This window comes from Labrus bergylta, chromosome 7, assembly GCF_963930695.1.
Source record: "Labrus bergylta chromosome 7, fLabBer1.1, whole genome shotgun sequence".
NCBI classification, from domain to species: domain Eukaryota; kingdom Metazoa; phylum Chordata; class Actinopteri; order Labriformes; family Labridae; genus Labrus; species Labrus bergylta.
This window is the reverse complement of record NC_089201.1, coordinates 3,525,591-3,544,703: the sequence shown is the minus strand read 5'-3', so window position 1 is coordinate 3,544,703 and position 19,113 is coordinate 3,525,591. Positions and strand designations below refer to the sequence as shown.

Genomic DNA, 19,113 nt, shown 5'->3' with positions numbered 1-19,113 from the left:
TCTGACGTATGAAGGGAATATTTATTATGTATTAGAAAAGGAAGGAGGGAAGAGAGGAGTCCGGGTCTCTGAGAAGTTGGAGATAACGAGAGAAACGGAGTAAGAGGGGAGGACGTAAACACTAAACCAGCCGTGAAGCCTCCTTTCTCTCCTGTCCCTTATCTGCTCTCCCAGAGGAGCTGTTAGGAGACTGTGTGAGACACAGCAACATTACCGGAGCTCTTAGGGAAGATGGAGCACCAAGAGGCAGAACTCAAACTCTACATACCACATGTCAATCAATCATAATTTGTATCGTGACAATTCATAACAAGTCTATATCGTGACACTTTACAAAAAGAGCATGTGGGATAATATGCAGGAGGGATTTCTCCTTTGTAATCCTCATGTTCCTGTTGTCCAAACTTCCTTGCTGCTGAGGTGGAGGTCAGAGCAGACAGTGCATTAATGAGGACGGCAGCGGTTGTGGGGACGACACAGTCCGATGGTGGTGGCTTGGTGTCAGGCGGTGGTTGTGTATACATTTAGATATTGTAGTGTTTGGTTGATATACAAATGTACCCTATATGTAAATATATGGATGACATCCTAAAAAGAGATTGAAGTCTAACTCCCTCTGGATTTGTTGTTCTTAGCTCTGTGTTCACACTGACTCAACAGCGCTTCCTTCAGCTTGTTTTTGTTTCCGTCAGAGGCCCGAATTCCTTCTTTTTTTTATGTGAACCGTTAGCCCTGCCAACAGGTGGGAGAAGAGTGATGGCTACCCACTCAGGGACATTGTGTCTAGTCATGTTGGCCAAAGACAAGGCCGCCCCCGAGAATGATGATTATGATGTTTCTGAATGACAGCAACAAGGTGGCTGTATGAAGAGCACTTAAAACCATTTTAAAGAGGTCTGTGTTTTGGTGTGTTACCAAAATTTAATCTGTAAAAGGACGACCTCTTCAGGGTAAATGTTCAGCAGCAGAGCATTGATGGAATATCATTACTGCAGCCTTAAATATTACCGGGGACCAATCACCATCAGTGTAAATCACTAATAGAATTAATAATAGAATAATTAATAACTCATTCTTTAAAAATCCAAAACTTTCCCAGGTAATTTTCTGGTTAAGTGGATCATTTTTAAGCTCGTAGCTTGAAGACGTTAGGCCTTGTATTCGGTCACTCTCTGCAGTTTAATGAAAATGGTAAACCATTTATACCGGGGACTTTTCTCATTATCGAAAAGTCTGTGAAATACGTGTGCGCCAACGTAAGTCAAGGCCGTTCTATAGCACGGACACGCAGAGGCAATTAAAATGGCTTACCATAGCTAAAGGGAGAAGAGAGAGGAAACACTTTTGGAGAAATTTTTACATAAAAAAATAAGTAGAGTTTTTGGTTTAAATTAGATACAATGGGTTAAAGGTCAAATAAGTAAGATATTGTCTGAATTAAATGATAAAGTGACCTTACTATATGATCAGACATTAAGGAAACATGCTATGTTGAAGTGCTGGCTTCTCTGACAACAATGCAGCAGTCAGTATGTCCTCCTTCTAACTTTAGATTCTGCTCCTGAATGCTCTGGATTTGTTTGGACCAGAGAAGGTAGGAGGTTTTAAGACATCCCCACACGACCGTTTTGGACGCCCCTCGGTTTGCCAGATATGAGAGCAGTTATCAGGTCAAACCAACAGGTGTTGCAGTGATGGAAGCGGGCAAGAGAAGTGGTTCAGATAGAAGTGATTGTACCCGACCTAAAAAGCCTCTGCATGTTTCTAATAAGCTCCACGAGCAGAAACGTGCTCAAACTAGGATCAATATTGGAGATGCTTTTGAAAAATGGAGAGAGGTTAGAAGACAGAAAGGTTTACAGACCGATGCAGAGCTGGATAAACACTGAAGCTACAGTGTCCACCACATGGTGACCTGCGTGCGCATCGACTCTAGAGAGGAGGGGGGAGACAGCTCTCTACAATGTTTAGAATTTGGACTGCAGTACCCATTTTAAACACTAGGTGTCAGATTTACATACTGCTCCTTTAAATGTAGTAACAGTGCAAAAAAACATTGGCATAAGTTTCAAAAGTGCATTGGGAAAACAATAAATCTAAAGAACAGTCTACTTTTTAACTTAGCTTTGATGGCTTAAACAGTTTACATTACATCATAAAGTATTCTGATCAAGCACAAAGAAAAACTGAAGAACAAAAAGAAAATCAGGATGGACATAATCTTTTGCTTGGATTGATCTGCTTGTTGTATCTCAACCCAGCAGAAACTAAAACAGAGCTTGTTGTCTTTTTGTTATTTTCCATCAGAGTCCGGCTCCACTGAAAATCATTTGGCAGAGATCAGAGTGTTGGCTATGATACCATCTCTGAAGCATTTCTGGTTGTGCGTGACCATCACAAGTTACTAAACTGTGCATAATTGCATTATGTGGATCGACAAAGACAGTTTCCAAATTAATATCTCTGAGGGCGAATTGTGATTTGGTTTCCCACTGTTTCCGACTCTCTGTACTTGGAAGCATGAATGAGTTTCCCCTGCAGCCCCGAGCAGCACAGCCAACAGTCTGATCTGCAACAAAAAAAAGGAAACAATCCTGAATTCTGTCTTCGGGTGATACAATTGTAAGCCTCCCTGGTGTATAGTTTTATTTGAGGTTATTCAATTCCACACCTGAAATGTGAAACACCCACAGTAACAGGAGATGCAAAAAACCAGCAGTGAGGCTTTGAATTACTCAGTTGGTGTGTGTCCGCCTGCGTCGCTGTATGTGTGCATTGTCTCTCCGTACACAGAGTCAGCTTGCTACATCTGCTGAGCTGGAGGACAAAGCACCATCATCAATCATGGGCCTCGTTTGAGAGTGTAACAACAGGGAGACCAAATTAAGAAAGCATTTTTCATGTGCCACATTTGTTTCATTCCCTCCTCATAATTTTCAGCCTCCGTTAAATGAACATGAATGGAGCATAAATTAGTGTCCGGCTGTGTAAACTTTGGGAACTCAGCAGGGAGAAGCTGAGGCTGACAGTCAGTCACAGCGACTTTAAGTCAAGGAAAAAAACATGACTTTAGATATGCTGGTGGCTGGAGGGAAAAAGAGAGAGAGAGGGAATACAAATAAAGCAGATGCAGCAATCAAAAGGGGGGTGTTAAATTCACTGAATGCCACTGGAGCTGGGGAGTTCAGCATACCTCTCACACACAGCACACCGGTGCTCACAGAGTCAGGTGAAGCTGACCTTGAAGTAGCTGAAAATGACCTCATTGTCAGAACTGAGATGATGTGAAAGAGGCTATTTTGAGCAATTCATAGCTTTCAGTCACAAGACCAGAGGAGGAGGCTTGGAGGGGAAATAGATTTTAGGAAAAGTTGTGGCCACCGTCACCCCTGGCAACCACTGAAAAACTGAGATATTTAGATATGTTGCAGGTTTTAGGCACCTTTGGCACCATTTCAATCACTAAAAGCAGCAAAGTCCTGACCAGAACTTCACTTTGATGATGTTTACATACTGTATATCGGGTGGAGAATCCTCCTCCTTACACCACTGCCAAGAAGTCTTCAAAAGTACACACAGCTTTATGTATTTTGATGTGGCTGGGTCGATAATGCTGCCATCTAGGAAGTGGAGGACAAGCAATTCTTCATCATTAAAGCATAGAGAGTGCCAATTTGCTAACAACAGTCCAAGACACATTTCCAATAAGGCGCAAGGGGGGCAATAAAGTCTATCGTAATAAAACTGTATTAAATTGTAACATTGAAGTAACCTAACGTTAGTATCAGGATCACTGTCACTTAAACAAACTGCTCAGGAGGACACCTTTCCCTACCATTATTTTAATGTTGTTTTATTGTGTGAAATTTCCTTGAATAAAAGTCCAATTAAAGCAGACTCTGGAGTCACTACCATGGGAAGTGGAAGTGTTGTGAGCCAACTTTTGTTACCTAACAACAGTAAGCACCAGGAAGAAGCGCTCTAAACTTGAGGTCGTTGGTGCTGCCAGTGCTAAAAAAAAAAGCCTTTAGTGGACGCAGGTCTGCAGCCACAACAACCTCCACTGTACACACAGGGTAAAAGTCTCCTCCCCACTCTCTACAGTGTGCTTTATCTGTTCTGTGTTGTACATTCTAACCACATCCAGGCATGTACAGCGGATAAACACCTCATACTTTGCTGTTCTCTCCAATAATCCCACTTGGCAGTCATGTAGCACATCAGCCTCAGAGGGAACTCGTCAACAGATAGGAAGCAATAGGCATGGAATCTGCTCCACACTGATACAGAGCATGTACAAGCTCGCTGACATGAACACTAATATAAAGCATGAGCACACAAATTAAAAATGCATGTACATTCACACACACACACATTATGAATGCTTGCATTGCGTCTGGTGATGAGCACACACAAAACTCACAGATTGGTGTGAGGGAGTGTGGGATTGAGATAGATGTTGTCACTGCAACACATTTGTAACATGTATTCTGTCGATGCAAGAACCGAGCAGAGCGTTAAACATTGTTTATTCATAGTTTACACGTGACATCACACACTTGTGGACCCGCCCACTTGGAGGCAAGAAGTGCTTCCTACTGCTGTACGCTACAGAGAAGTTGTCGGCCACCTACATGATTTTACCAGTTTTATTATTATATTTTTAAAGAAACAGAGTTGCTGTTTATTTGGATCTGGATGCAATAACCAATGAGGAGACAAGCTTGAATTTTACTTTTAATGAATCCAATCTGAGAAAGAAGGCCCAGAGAGGAGGAGGTTGTGTAAAAAAGCTATGAGAAGCTCTCCTGTACATGTTGGAGGAACAAAAGAACAGACTTCTCCTCATCCTGCCGTATATTATTGTATAAAATACGACAGCCGTTTAACTAACATTTCTGCCCCTGAACCCTGACTGAACGTGTCAGCTGACATAGGGTGACCATATTTTCAAACCTCCAAATCAGGACACTTGTACTTCTTTCATTAACAAGCCAAATTAAAGTCGACCTATTATGCTGATCTGCATTTTAAAACTCACATATAGGGTTATTATGCTGATGCACATACTAAATGTGGGGAAATGGTTCAGCTCATGAGGTAAACGAATGGAGCTTGGAGAGCAGCCCTTCCCTGGAAGACCCCAGGTTCTAGATAACTGGCCAATCAGAAGACGGTGGGCAAGTGGGGAGGGTGGTCCTTAAAGAGACAGCAGCTGAAATGAACCGTTTCATGCAGAAGCTGAAATGAGAGATTTTACTGACGCATGTATAAGATAAATAATAAGGAGTTTTTTAGCTGCAAATCATGCAAACCTACTCGATAGGTTTCAAAGACTGACAACATGAAGGTGAAAATAAGTATAATATTGGATTTTAAGTGTTATGAAGTAATGCATCGTTGACAGCTTTGCAAAAGAGGAGAAAGAGATGTTCATTTAAAGGACTAAGAAAAGTGTTTCCTTAATTGTGAAGGGGACCTTGATCTTCCTTATAATAAAAAAACTCCTCAGAGTTGAACTTGAGTCATAAGGTAAAATTTTAAGTTTCACAGATTATCATCAGGACACAGCTGGAGGCTGGTCATGTTACTGTTATAAAAGTCAGCTCTCTAATGAGATAACAAAGTTCATTTAGGAAACATCTGTTTCATTAATCCCTGTCTGCATCGGCAATCCACTCCCTGTTTTGATAAACAGATAATACGTAATAAGGCTTTTCTATCAAAGTAAATTGAGCAACAAAGCTGATAAACTTCATCTTTCCGGCTCTTTGGCACAGTTAGGACTTGTGACCAATTTGCTCATCAATGTTGACCGAAGTCTGTGCAGATTTTGTTTACCCCTGCAAGTAAATCACGAACGTGGTCTCAACAGACCGTCTGGCAGCAAACAGACAAAACATCTCAGTCTAAATTCACTCTGACACTAATTAGTGATAAGAAGCAGCTGTGGAAGTAAGACATTTTGGCAGATTAATGATGCACAGCACGGCGTTCGTCACAGGAAAGCAGACAGAGGACGCTTTAAGGACAGGTGAGGAATGACACAGGCAGAGGGGCTCGGAGGGGAGTATGGGGAACAGTAGCATTGCATCAAACAAACACACCACACTGTGGGGTCATATACTGAGCAGTTGTTGTCCATATCGCCCTCTCTGTAGTCACTGCAGAAGATAAAAATGTTCAAACATCTCGTTCAGACTGCTGTTATATTCTGTGACAGCTGAAGTCAAAGCCTCTGCACTCCTTCATGCAGCCTGCAGGACCAGCAGCAGACTGATTTATGTGTATGTGTTTCTTTTTAAGCTTTGATGCAACAAATTAATGGCGTAATGTGTTAATGTATTGCTATAGATAAAAATAAAGAAATGGGCTTATCTCCTTATTCTGATAATAAAAGTGCATTGCTCCACTCCCTTGGTGGTGTCTGTGTGTACTCGAGTACACTACTAATGTTTCTTTAGCATCATTTTGTTGATGAGACACTAAAACACCCTGATCACCATGGAGGCTAAGGCCTTCTTTACAAGATAACCTTTTGATGCATTCTGGGAGTTTGTTTCATGACAACAACAACAAAGGCAACATCTCCGTCGTCATGGCAACATGCAACTCCTCTGAAAACTAAGATTTTTGGGGTCACTTGGAGAATTAACCCCACCTCAATGTGTTAACCGTTTTTTTATGTTTTGCACCTCACCACTCTTTTGCAGTAAGAGTATGTGCGCATGTTCTTTTATCACTGCCACCTAGTGGCAAAGCATCTATACCACAGCGTTTTTACTCATTTTTGTGGATCCTTGTGCACAGTGCTTGTTGTCAAAATGTTTTCATCTGAATGCGCCATTTGAAAAAAAAGAAGCAAAACAAAAATGTTTTCTTTAGTGGATAATTGTTGTGTAAACATGGCCTAACTTTACGACAGAGTTGTGTAGTTGAGTTCGTTTTTTGTGAATGTGCATTGATGTTAATTAATCTGTGGCTCAAACCAATTTTTTTATATTCTAACAATGCATTTTAATAACTTATGTTCAGTCAGTGCAAATGTCCTGAAAGAGAGACGCTTTAAAATTGGACAAATAAAACCCTGCTGCTCACTGTGTCTGTGTTTGTTTGTGTGTGTGTTTGTTTGTGTGTTTGTGGGGAAAGGGGGGTGGGGGGGGGGGGGGGGGGTGTTCAACTTGACAGACTGAGAATAGAGACTTATGGAGGGGCCTTCAATACTTTAGATGTCACCTCCTCTTTTCCTCGTAAACTGATCTTGTAATCCCCCTCTCCGCTCAGCCACCTACTCTTGCTTCATCTATTCTCACCTCTCCATTGTTCTCTTTATCCATCCTTCCCACATTCCCTCTTTCATTTCTCTCCATTAGAGTGTTTGTTGCACACGAACAAGCTGTTGGTCTTTTGTCAGTGATGCTTGGCAGCCTGCACAGCGGCCTCATATGGGGATAAAACCGTTCGGCTCTGCTTTCACACTCGCATGGACTCTCTGGTGCTCAGTGGGCCTCGGTCATTAACGTTTCTGAGGCTGAAATCTCTTCTGATCTAAGAGATTCCAACGTTTAATTAAGTCTCCTCACCTTGGATTCATTCTTAGTTGAGAACAAAATCTATAAACACACAAGAGCAGTCCTTTAGAGAAGACATGCCAGTCCATTATTATTGGTTTTGGTGTTTTCTTTAATTCTGCACTCGTAGAAAATTAAACAACATCAATCTTTATTTGTATGACGCTAATTCAGTATTGGTTATCTCAAGAAACTTCAAAAGAGCAGCTCTACAGAATGCTCTTTGTTAGATAATTTACAGGGACCCAGAGGCGGCTGATGCTGGTGGTAGAATCGGTCGTCTCTCAACCAGAGGGTCGAGGGTTCGATCCCCATCTCCTGCAGCAACATGATGTGTCCTTGGGCAAGACACCTAACCCCTTTATTTCTCCTGCTGCTTCGTCTGCAGTAGTCTCCTGACTACTCATAGCGCTTTTACACTGCAGGTCACACCTACACATTCACACACTGATGGTAGAGACTGCTAGGAGAGAGACTATCAGAAGTAATTCATCCCATTCATACACATTCATACACCGCAGACGAAGCTGCTGGTTGCATTTACACTTGCTGCAGTTGTAGCCCTAAACACACACACACACACACACACACACACACACACACACACACACACACACACACACACACACACACATATCATATCGTCTCCCCTCATATTTGAGATCAAACTTTGTAAGTTCACCTCATCTTATTGGCAACACTTCTGATATCATATCTGTTTGTGGTATAGTGATGTTACTAAACGTAACCTAGCCAACCAGCCTGTTTGTTGTTAACTTCGAGCAGCACTACCTGAATGTACTCATTTTTAGGGTTTACATTGGGCATTCCTGGCGTCTCTTTATTTCTCCTTTTCACTCCAGTGTGTTCACACAGCCCTGCTCATGGTTTTCAGAATCGGGGTTTATTGCCGAGTACATTTACACATACAAGGAATTTGACTTGGTGTATTGGTGCTAAACAATTAACAAGGAAATAAAGCAGAACTAGCAACAACTTAAATAATACAGAATAAGAAGATATTACAATATATAAAATAGAATTTAAAAATAAGAATTATAAAACATAAAAAATAAAAATAAAAGTTTTGACCGGAGTGTCACATCAGTGAGTCTATGGCAGACTTCCTGGCTGTTTGTCGCTCTTTTATCATAATACACATCGAGGTTTCTTACAGATTACTTGTGCAACATTACTTATTACAGGTGTTACCCTGTGCGCATTTGTGCGTACAAGAAGCTATCAGGTCACCAGGAGACCAGTCTGATGATGGATGCATGTGTCACATAATACAGGCCCTTTAATAACCCATGACTGTTGAACGCGGTGCTTCATGTGCAATTGTTCCTGGTTAAGGCCAGCAGGGCTGCAAACTGCCACGCCCCCTCATTCTTCCTCCATGTCTTTCTGTCTCTGTCAGTGCCTCCCGTCCCCTCTCTCCTCCTCTCTCTTCTTTCTAGAAGCGTACAAAAGTGAGCACAAGGTCAGTATAGCAGCAGAGAGAAACGGCATTCAGTGGTGCAAAGTGTGGTCAAGGTAAAACTCATTGATGGGTAGAATATTTTTTTCATTACACCCAAACCTGTACTTTTGGTGGTATCATCATGGGGGGATTTTATTCGTTGATTGAGAGCGAGGGGAGGAATATAAAAGATAGTGAGGAGAGCTACAGAGTCAGACCCGTAATGTGAAAGCGTCAGAGAGTGAAATTAAAAGCCAGAACGAAGCACCAGGGACGATTCTAAGGATGCTGATCAAATTTTAAACACAGTGCAGTTTATCGTGCAGGAGAAAGAACATACCCATGCATCTCCATATCATGTAACGAGAGTACATAACATGTTGGGGGGGTGGGGTGCGGGGTTGTCCTTATTACCATCTGAAGACAGTGAAATGTGGAGCATTATCTGATCCACAAGTATGGAAAGAAAAACACATTCATAATTCAGTGCTATAGAAGCTTTCTCTTGTCCGACAATAAGGAGACACATTTACACTTCAAACCCTGCTGGCCTGCTGTCGAGACACCCAGCAGCTGTCTCACTGCTCCATGACGGGGTCACCAGCAGACGGGAGACGGGAGGCTGTCAGCAACAATGTCAACCTTCATCGTTGCTAGCAAAACAGCAGGCAAAAGGGGAGTTTGTTTGCCTGAGTAAAAATGTACTTTAGACAAACTGAGCACTCATCTTCAACCGAAACTAATTCACATGATACATATTGTGTTTTTCTAGCCTCTTGCAGCAAAATGTGTGTTTGTGTGCGTGTGTGTGTGTGTGTGTGTGTGTGAGTGAGTGTGTTTGCTGTGTCAGGATTTATTTAACTTCCAAACCAGTGAGAGTCAGTCGTGTGTGTGTGTGTATAAAGGGAATTATACCATATTGCACCAATTTCACTTCTCTCACCATCTGCCCGGTCATTAACACTAACACTCGGGCGTCAATGAAACACACTGAAAACGATATTATGCAATAGATGCCAGATGTTTGATCAGAGAGAGGACTGAAAACAAACCAATTAACCAGCCGAGTCAGAGCCAAACGTTAGCCTGCAGGCTCACTCAGTAGAATGAGACTGAAATATGGCTTTATATCCGCAGACATTAAAGACATCACAACCTTTTTCCCTGTAAAAAATAAAACCGTCTCCATATTAACGTGTATATAACAGTCAGTGTCTGGTCGTCTCTGTCCTTCAATGACCAAAACTGTTAAGTCACTTAAAAAATGTGATTAATTCAAAAACACATTTTCAGTCAATCCACTTAAGGAAGAACACTTTACACATAAATAAAGCAGAAATGAAGTATATCCTGTGTAAATGTCTCTCTGAGTCATGACTGTCTACAGTGAGTGAGAAGTGGAGAAGAGGAGTCCTGCTGGCTGTGTTGTTTTCAGAGCCGTGTTTCCATCGTGTTTACATGGACGGGACGGCCGGCTCTTCTCTTTGAGTAAAAAATCTGTTTTAGTCAAGGACTAGAGGAAAGAAGAGGAACATACTCACTGCTTATTTGAATGTCACGTAAGCGTTTTAGATCACTCTGTGAAGGTAGGAGCTTACTGAAGTGTCGGTTTTCTCAAAAAAAAGAGCATCAGGTCTACAGAGTACTGCAGATATAGTATAATCATTTGCCAAAGCAGATATCTCCGTTTTTAAAAAATGTCATAAAACTTTTTTTATTTATTGTTTATTTCAGGTTAAATCCCTCAGACTGAAGTTGTGTGGCTTTGACCGAGTTCCCCATAGACTGTATTGGGCTTTTGGATCACATAACAACTCTATTTAAAGTGCTAATCAAAACTCTCAGGGCACTGTTTTCAGAATGGCTTTTATCTGTTTTTGCAAATGAACTCTATGCATTAATACAGTCTCTGTGCCTGCAGTCAATTTTGCCCGCCGCTTGTGCTAAACTCCTTTTTGCACACGCAAGGGGAGGGGGTTGGAAGTGTGTCGCTGGAGGAGAGCGGAGGAGGGCGGAGGCTTCAGTATGGTGGAGTCATCGCACCAGTATGAAACCACTGGATCAAAAAGTCGCACATTCTTCCTTTAAATAGCACAGAATAAAAATAAGTTATCTCATGGCATTTGACATTAATAGAAGGTCTGGACTGTACTCTTTGTAAATCTACTGAAACCAAACATTAATCCACCAATGAGCAAACTCCTTCTCACTGGTAGAAAACTTGAGCAGTAGACTCGTTGATGAACAGCCATCTGCTTTATTATGAATTTTGGAAAAAGGAACGAGTGAGAATCTAAAGTAGTTTTTTCAGCTAAGCTTGAAGTCCTCTGGCTCTCAGAATCCTTAATGAAAATGATGTAACAAATGGATGGATAAATAATACAGCAGTCACATTTTCACGCTGAACTGCATTGAATTGTGTTGAAAATGCTGAGATTGAAAAAAAACTGCTTTAATAGTTGTCAGGACCCCACAAGGCTTAACCAAAACAAGTCACACAGTTTGTCACTGCTAAGCATGGCACATTTTGAGAGAGGACATCCAGGTATCCTCTTTATAAAACGGGCTTGTTTGTTTTTTTCTGTTTGTTTGTTGTGACACAGATGTTGCTATTCTGCACTTTTTGCAGCCAATGTTTGAGACAATCTTAAAAATAAAGGAACTTGTTGGGAGTGTGTTTAGTTTATATCCATATATGATAATGTGAACGGTAAAGTAAGGGGACAGGAATATTTTCATCTGCCAAAGGGGAGAAAAGTTTGGGAACCACTCTTCTAAATAGTAAATGAGCGTTATATTAACATACAAGCTTTTAATAACCAAGATGACATTTAATGTCGTCCTCCAGGTTTCTAGATCCGATTTGTCAACTCAGCGAGTCAGGAATACAAATCCTTTGATTTATTACTTGTTACAAATGAATCACTCAGTAATTTTCTGACTTGAAGGAAACCAATCATAAACGTATTAATCCAATTCTGACAACACCACATGACAGCAGGGACAGTTTGTTCAAAGAAAATGTGTTTTTACCATCAACACCTGTTTGAAAACTGTCTACAAGTCGTGATCATTTTTATGAAACAGTTTATACTACTTGGAAGTATTGAGGGCAAAAGCTTTTACCAAAGTGTCTGCATCAAAACAGCTGATTGATGCATCTTAAAATCAGGTTTATGTACTGCTCATACCTCAGGGGTACAATAGAGGGTATACTCTCTTTTTTTATGTGGCTCGTCTAGCAGAGGATAATCTGCCTCTGGCATGTAAGACTCCGTTTGAATATTTAGTAAGAGCATATGAGCCAATTAGAGACAGAGTAGGGAGAGTTATCCCTTCACCATGCATCCTAAGAAACAAATTGCAGCACACCACAGATATAGTCAATCAATCCACGGTGTGAATCAGAGGGGGTTTAGAAGTAGGTTTACCCTATGGAGGCTGAAAAATAAGTGGGTATACTCTGTATACCTGCATCCTGCACTACAACACTTGTTACTGCAGTAATCAAACTATATAAGCATCCCCTTCAAGATGATATTTGAGGATATATTCCTGCATTACAGCCTGATTTATTGTTACTGATTGAGGTCTCTGCAAACGGAGAGGCCGTCACTTAAAGGGGACATATAATATGAAAAATCCTCCAAATCTTGACTTTTTGAATATATTCAGGTAACCTGAGTGTCTACCAACACACAAAATGTGAATTAAACCCATCCAGTCCTTTGTTTGTGGTCTGCATAAGTCTTACAACAAAGAGAAAATGCTCCGTTTCAAATGGGCTCTCCTTGTGATGTCACAGTGGGATTCTGGTTAAAAAAAAAAAATCCCCTCCCCTCCCCTGATATCTCCATCCATGGACTCCACCCCGAGCCTAGGGCTAAACTATTATGCAGGTCCGCCATTTTTATTCTCACTACAGAGGAGTGATGTCTACTGGGAAAACTCAGGGGGGGAGGTGGCTCATTGCATTTAAAGAACACACACACCAAAACGGAGCGTTCTGAGAGAGCTGGTTTATACAGGGTCACAAACCTCCTCTGGTGCTTGATTCATGTTATATTTTGACCAAAGCACAGCACAGATGTTTCATTTAGACCACAGGGGACTGTTTGAAAAGGTGGAGAAGGGGGATGATATGTCCTCTTTAAGTGTGCTGTATACTAGCTACCTATAAGAAAAAGGAAATGATGTAGCCTCATAATGCTGACGTGGTTTCCAGAGCGATCACTTCAAATGTTTCTGTTCCAAGCATGCCTTCTGTGAAGATAACCCTCGATGTATGCTTCTGTCTTAATTTGACATTGAGATGTGTTAATTCAGACCATGATATGAAACACCGTGCGAGACAGCTGCTGTGTTGGTGTTGAAATGAGCTGTCACCGATATGAGCTCCAGAGAGTTGTATGGAGGAGATAAGGTCAGGGAGATGGTGGGTATTGTGTGTGTGTGTGACTGTATGTGTGTGTGTTTGGAAGACAGAGGGACCGAAGTGGAAAGCTTCTCGCTGTAATAAATTGGCCTATCATGCAGAGGGCGAGAACAGTGTCACATAGCCCTGATGGGCCTAATGTCAGCACATGAGGGAGCAGAGAGGGAGGGAACAAATGAGAGGCAGAGGGTGCACGTGAGAGAAGTAACATGTGACCTGTGGGCAGGAAGTGTCTACAAGATTGATACACGACGGACAGCCAAGCAGCGGGACAGAGGAACGTAACAAATGCAGGCAGGATGAAGATGAGGTGTAAAGATTAATATTTAATTACAGATATATTGGGTTGGTAATTCTGAGGGAAACAAAAGTCTAGCTCCTTTTTTATCTGTCCTCTGCTTTAAGAACAATCATCAGACAGTCAGCTCTGCAGACATCTATAGAAATCATAAACTGTCCTCATGAAAATGTGGTTACAGTGTGGGCTACTTCTCTGACAACAGCTGTCCTGCTGCTGTGGACCAGCACGCCGTAAATCAAGTTTAATAGGCTTTATATTAAAGGGGTGAATGGTACCTACAAAAACAGATGCCTGGTGGCTTATTTGTTTTCTTGCTAGCCCCCCTAGTAAAATGTCTGCAAGATGTCAGGGTGAGCCCATGTGTGAACACAGCAGGACATATTCCTCGTGAGCGAGTGGACGGGGGTGATGACGTGTGAAACCGTTTAATCATTTTTCACGTAAAGAAGCTGTTTTATACTCTTTTCTACTTGCCAGTATATTTTTAGTCACTCTTCTGTTGGTCTGTTGGTACTGGATTTGTCCAATTACTCGAACCATTGATATAAGGGCAAAAACTGTCATGATAGTGTTGTATCTTTGGAGGAGATACACTGTGACTTCCAAGTAGGACTGGGCAATATGGACAAAACTCATATCTCGATATTGTTAAACTAAATGAATACTCAATATGTATCGATATGTATTTTATTTACAAAAATAAACTACTTTTTATGAATTAATATCCTAACCCAAAATGTTCCTTAAATACAATAAAAGAGAGGAGGAGCAGGGTGAAGAGGGACAGACAGTCAGTCATCATCAGTGAGATGAGTAATAGTTGAACTGGCAGCTCTACAACATTATTTTACTGCACCATAAACTATATCGATATTAACGATATTCTCTTACCCTATATCTTGTTTGAAAATATATCAATACATCTTAAAAACTCGATATATTTCCCAGCACTACTTCCAAACCTACCTTTTCACATCATGTCCTGCTTCCTGGCAGGAAACAGTCTTGTGAGATTGGATGATTGGTAAGCTGACAGAAACCTTAAATTTGACAAACAGCTTTAATAAAGGAGTAAACACGTCTCTCATAAACCTTCATTTGTCTCCACTTTACCAGAAAGTTTATTTTACAGCTTTCAGTCATCAAAGCCATCTGGAATATATTGTGACACATAATTAGTCACTTTGGAGATGTGACACTTATGGCTTTTTTTTGCACCATATGGCTCCATTCGACTTGATTTGATTAGCTTGGAAATGCTCTCCTTTTTATATTCTCTTTTGAGTTAAAGTTGTGGATAGTACCTGGTACATTGTACATCTTCTGGTGTTATCTTGGCTGAGGAATTAAGTGAGCTGTATCAGAAGTTATCCTGTATCTCTCTCCACACTCTAAGGCCTTGTCCACACTATTTTAGGTCAATGAAAAGACGTAACCAAAACTAGTGCTGGTGTTAATGTTGCAAACTGGACTTTAAATATTTCACATTCATAAAGAGTTGCTCTCCCACTTTGTTGACGAGTAGATTTCACCATAGGGACTGAAAATTGACACCTGCAGTGTTTGCAAAAAGCAGCATATTCATTGGCTGGTACTTTTCAGGGACGCTGTAACTCTCCTGGAGCTCTTTGGAAAACAGTGACCTCCTTTTCCATCATTTCTACCTGTTAGCATAATAAGCTAGGCTAGCTAAGCAAACAGCCACAACCTAGACAGTGATTGACACGTACGACAAATCAGTATTGAACCTTGAACCATGTCGCTAGTGATGATTTTCTGTCGGTTAAAACAGCAACAGCCTTGGCAACGACTTTGATTGACACATTAACAGACATATCAGTGCTGCTATGCATGGTGTGGTCTTTTAGTTAGTTAAAACAGGGACAGGGACTGTTCCATACCGGGACATATCAGTGTTGTATAAATATTTGTGAGGACTCTGTACACAGAGCTTGAAAACAGGACAGTATCAATCAAATTGGGGCGTATGATCACCCTTCGTTAACCTAACTTATGGCTTCATGGGAGAAAGCTAGCGAGCTAATTTGGTTGACCCCAGGCAAGCTTGTGATTCAAGACAGCAGGCGAAACTTGTCTTAAAGTTTAAGACAACAAATCCCACCCTCAAAGAGAGAAGTTGTGATTGGTTAGTTTTACTGTCATTTGAAATGTGTCCCTCGTTGAATAATGTTTAATAAGCCTTCATGGTGATATAGTGGGACTATCAATGACAGCTGGAAGCAGATGAGAACTTTCTGCATGGCAGCAGCAGAGATGGAAATCTGTGATAGGGTGACAAATTTCCCTCCTTCATTTAACCCTTTACTTGTCAACAAAACCTTAGGGGCAAGTTTTCAGGTTTTTTTCTAATTCTAAATATTTTGTTTATTTTCTCCCGCATGTCAAAAAAAAAGAACCACATGACTTCTTACTATGACATGATGTGAATCCGCAGAGTTCACAGCTACCTTTCAGTTCCCCTCAGCTGAACAGCACATTTTACTGTCTTTCACTTCATTGTTAAACAGCATGTACATTTTAATATAAGCAGCAGGCGGCTGTTTTCAGATCTACAGCTGTACACTAACAGGGCAGACTTACAGAATCAGCAGTTAGCAGCTGTTATTAATGGAGCAATGAGCAGTCAAAGATCAAAACACACTGATTCACCAGTATGAATCTCAGAGAATCAAATCCAACAGCGGGTCCGAAATGTGAATAAAATAATCATAGGCTACAGTTTTCTCTGTCTGTGTAAATGAGCAACTGGTTGCTTGCAAGAATGCCATGTTAATTTAATAAGATTAAAGGTCAAAGGGGGACTAAATGGGGACTAAAGGAGAACGTACTGGGCTTTAATAGCTGCTGTTAATACCGCACATCTTATAAAAGCTGGATGCAGACAATATAAGAATGGTAAATGGACTCAAGCTTGTATAGCGCTTTCCTCTTCTGACTACTCAAAGGGCTTTTACACCGCATGTCCCACCTATTCACACACTGATGGCAAAGGTTACTATGTAAAGTGGCTATCAAAAGTAACTAATCCCATTCATACACATTCATACACCACTGATGAAGCAGCGACAGCAATTCAAGTGTCTTGCTCAATGACACATTAGACATGTTGCTGCAGGAGCTGGAGATCAAACCCTCGATCCTTCCAGTTGAGAGACGATGACTCTACCAACTGAGCAACAGCTGTTTCAAGAACACATGCTGCCCTGGACATATTGTATACTCACTTTAACATGTGGTTTAAGAATGAACACATTCATTCATTCATTCATTCACTCTGTCGCCCCCCGGTGGTGGAATGAACTTCCAAACTCCATTCGATCTGCAGAGTCCCTCTGCACCTTTAAGAAAAAGCTAAAGACCCAGCTCTTTCATGAATACCTACTAACTTAATGATGATGGTCTCCATATTATTGATGATGCATGATGGTAATGACGATGGTTTTTGTTTGATAACAACAACGTATAAGATGGTTTCTATACTGATTAGAGCTCTTAATAACTGCCCTCAATGTTGTGCTTTGCCTCTGGTCACTTCCTGTCAGCACCTGTGTGTCCAATCAGACTCAAAGCTGATCGTTTGCTCTTACTGACATTGTTCCCTTTTTTCTAGATCCTTGCTTGTGTTGTACTTATTCTCGCTTTGGATAAAAGTGTAGTTGTAGAATTAAGGGAAATGTTCTAAGGTTAAAATGTAATTAACAATTCAACAATGCATAGGCAGTACAACAGAACACATTACATGGACAGATGTCACTCTGTCGGAACAAAGTGAAAGGCTAAAAGTCACGCTGGGACATTCAGAGGAATTGAGAAAGAATGAGAGAGCATGAGAGTGATAAATGAGAGTAGGCAGCGATGGGACACGTGCTTTGAGGATGCATCAAGCAGAGAGAAACAGTGGAGGGAGTTGTGTTGCACTTAAAGGAGCACTGAATGAACGGAGGAGCTGGAGCAGAAAGAGAGTGGAGCGAGGGGCAACCTGAGAATGAAGGATGAGCGGGAGGGAGTCCGGAGAGGCTGATGGAGGAGGAAACAGAATGAGCGATGAGAGGGAGGTGACAGATGCAGGAGGAGAAAGAAGAGGGCGGAAGAGAGGGAGAAACGATGAGGGGGAAGGAAAATAGATGAGACACAAAGTAGCAGGGAGATAAATGCAGAGTGAACAATGAGAGAACGAAAGCTCATAAAAGACGAGGCTGAGAGAACATACAAATAATGACCTTCATGATAATATGCACGGAGTCATGTGGTTTCATATTCAGTTAATAATATTGTAAGAAGTCATTTCAAGAGAAGAACACAAATGCCTTTCTGCCAAGACCTACAGCATCAGCTATTTCAGTAAATGAGCAATATATGGAAATATGATTCCAAACCGGCAGCTTTAGGTAATATGATTCTCCCCATCGTGAGCAAAAGAAGTAGCTGGGTGATTGCAAAGCCACAAATTCCACAGAAACAGTGAAGACCACTGATCAGAATTTTTAGCTCAGCTTAATTTTTGCAACGACAAGCAATTAAGCCAATGCTGCAAGAAACTACACTACGTATATGTTAACTACTGCAGGTAAAGGCAAGGTTTAAGAGGTAGTTTAGGAGGTGCATGTTTGCACATTGTTTTCCAACAAGTGTCTTTTTGTAACATTACATCACAGCACCTGAGGAAGAGCCCGGTCGGCTTGAAACGTCATAAATCTTTCTGTGACATTAAACAAGTTCTATGAAAAGATCTACTTCTCTCCGGAAGAAATTACTCGTTAAATCCCTGAGACAGATTATAGGACTCATCACCACCATAAGTGATGTTCGACAGCAGGGCGTGAGCCGTTGGATGGAGCAAAACCATGACGCTGACTATGTGCAAATTGCGTAATAGCCAGGGCCGACTTCATGACTTAAGATTTACATCAAGTGCACCAAGCCTAACTGAGACAGTTTGTAGCAGCATCCAGTTTTTATCATACGCTTACGTTCATGTGAACATTCGCCAAGCGGAGACTGTTACCAAGTAACAAACTTAAGGATATGCAAACCAAAAGAAAAGACAAAATCCTTTAACAGGTAGCGATATCATTGGTGTAAAAGTCACACACAGGTACAACTCAAATAGGGCTTAAATTGAACTGGTGCACAGGGGATAACACAAGTTTGCTCTAGGTTTTAATTCCAAGTCAGATATTATGTTACATCCAGGCATACGCCCAGCTGATGCCCTCAGCTCCAGGACTCTCAGATCATCTGAAACAGGCCTTGAGGATGCCCCAAAACGTCGAGCATTTTCTGTGCACATTCAGGTCAGACGGGTCGATGACGGCTGATCAGC

At 41.3% G+C, this 19,113-nt stretch overlaps 1 protein-coding gene across 1 annotated transcript in view; it reads left to right on the top strand.

Annotated features, from left to right (window-relative positions):
• The window catches only part of kcng4a (potassium voltage-gated channel, subfamily G, member 4a), a 34,615-nt gene that overhangs the window by 12,898 nt on the left and 2,604 nt on the right, over positions 1–19,113 (top strand). The window lies entirely within an intron of this gene.